The 2,189-nt window shown below is 39.5% G+C and overlaps 1 pseudogene; it reads left to right on the top strand.

Moving 5' to 3' along the window:
• The first annotated feature begins 456 nt into the window (after positions 1 to 456).
• LOC138424927 (U1 spliceosomal RNA) lies at positions 457 to 605 on the top strand (annotated as a pseudogene).
• Positions 606 to 2,189: the final 1,584 nt, after the last annotated feature.

The raw sequence follows: 2,189 nt of genomic DNA, 5'->3' as shown, positions 1-2,189 counted from the left end.
TAGTACTTTTGTCTTTTAACCTCACTACTAGCTTTGTATGTGGATGATTTCCTGCCTTTACTGTATTGGACTTCCCTGGTGGCTCAGAAGGTAAAGTGGCTGCCTGCAATGCAGGACACCTGAGTTTGATCCCTGGGTGGGGAAGATCTCCTGGAGAAGGAAATGGCAACCCACTCCAGCATTCTTGTGTGGAAAATCCCATGGACAGAGAAGCCTGGTAGGCTACAGTCCATGGGGTCACAGACAGTCAGACACAGCCGAGTGACTTCACTTTCACTTTCACTGTATGTTAACCCTTACCAGTGAGCCTTTTCCTTTTGTAAGTTTCTTATTTCTAGTTGTGGCTTTTCCACCTAAATAAGTTAACATTCATTATAAAGTTTGGTGACACTGACCCCTTTTAGTTTTAGCTTATCTGTGAAGCTTTTAATTTCTCCATCAAATATGAAAGAAAATATACTTACTTGGCAGAAGAGATTCCATGATCATGAAGGCGTTTTCCTCGGGACAAGGCTTATCCATTGCACTCTGAATGTGCTGATCCTTGCCATTTCCACAAATGTGGGAAACTTGACTGTGTAATTTGTGATAGCACTCTCCTAGTCTTAAAAAACTCTGAGAAAAAAAAAAGTCTTGCTTGGTAGAGTTTATTCTGCTTTTCAAAATGTTTTAAGTCTTCATTGAATTTATTACAATATAACTTGTTTTATATTTTGATTTTCTGGCTGCAAAACATGTGAGATCTTAGGTCCCTCACCAGGGATCAACTCACATCTCCTGCACTGGAAGGCAAAGTCATAACCACTGTACTACCAGGAAAGCTCCCAGAGTGTATTCTTGTCTGTAAATTTTTCTCTTTTATCACTTTAAATAAATAGCACCATTTCTTTTTGGCCTACACAGTTTCCACTGAAAAATCAGTTGACAGCTTAATGGGAGTTCCCTTATATGTTATTTGTTGCTTTTCCCTTGTTGCTTTTAATATTCTCCCTTTAAGTTTTTGTCATTTGAATTGCAACATATCTTGGTTTGTTCCTCTTTGTGTTTGACCTGTATGGGACTCCCTGTACTTCATGAACTTGGGTGACTGTTTTCTTTCTCAAGTTAGTGAAGTTTTCATTTGTTGTGTCTACAAATGTTTTCTCAATGCTTTTTCTCTCTCTCTTCTTCTGAGGTCCCTATAGTGAGTGTATTACTGTGCTTGATGTTGTCTCAGAGGTCTCTTAAACTGCCCTCATTTCTTTTATTCTTTTTTTTTTCTTCTGTTCAGCAACAGTGATTTCTACTTCTCTGCTTTCCAGCTGGGGTTGGACATGACTGAGCAATTTCACTTTCACTTTTCACTTTCATGCATTGGAGAAGGAAATGGCAACCCACACCAGTGTTCTTGCCTGGAGAATCCCAGGGATGGGGGAGCCTGGTGGGCTGCCATCTATGGGGTTGCACAGAGTTGGACACGACTGAAATGACTTAGCAGGAGTAGCAGCAGCAGCCTTCCAGCTAACTGATCTGTTACTCTGTATCATTTAATTTAGTTTTAATTGATTCCTTCTAGTGTATTTTTCATTTCAGTTATTGCATTTTTCAAATCTGTTTCATTGCTCTTTATATTTTCTAACTCTTTGTTCAATGCTTCTAGTTTCTTACTCTGTTCATCCATTCTCTTCTTGAGTTCTCTGGTTATCTTTGCAATCACTACTCTGAACTCTTTCTCAGATGGATTGCCTATCTCTACTTCACTAGTTCCTTTGGGGTTTTATCTTGTTTCTTAATCTGAAACATTTTCCTTTGACATCTAATTTTGTCTAAGTTGCTCTTTGTATTCTTATGTATTTGGTAGGTTAGTTACATTTCTTGGCCCTGGAGAAATGGCCCTCTGTTTGAGCTCCAAAATCACTGCAGATGGTGACTGCAGCCATGAAATTAAAAGACGCTTACTCCTTGGAAGAAAAGTTATGACCAACCTAGATAGCATATTCAAAAGCAGACACATTACTTTGCCAACTAAGGTCCATCTAGTCAAGGCTATGGTTTTTCCTGTGGTCCGTCTAGTCAAGGCTATGGTTTTTCCTGTGGTCATGTATGGATGTGAGAGTTGGACTGTAAAGAAGGCTGAGCACCAAAGAACTGATGCTTTTAAACTGTCATGTTGGAGAAGACTCTTGAGAATCCCTTGGACTGCAAGGAGA

Source organism: Ovis canadensis, chromosome 19, assembly GCF_042477335.2.
Source record: "Ovis canadensis isolate MfBH-ARS-UI-01 breed Bighorn chromosome 19, ARS-UI_OviCan_v2, whole genome shotgun sequence".
Taxonomy (NCBI): Eukaryota; Metazoa; Chordata; class Mammalia; order Artiodactyla; family Bovidae; genus Ovis; species Ovis canadensis.
Note: the sequence above shows the minus strand (reverse complement) of the source record. Positions and strands in the feature narration are given on the sequence as shown.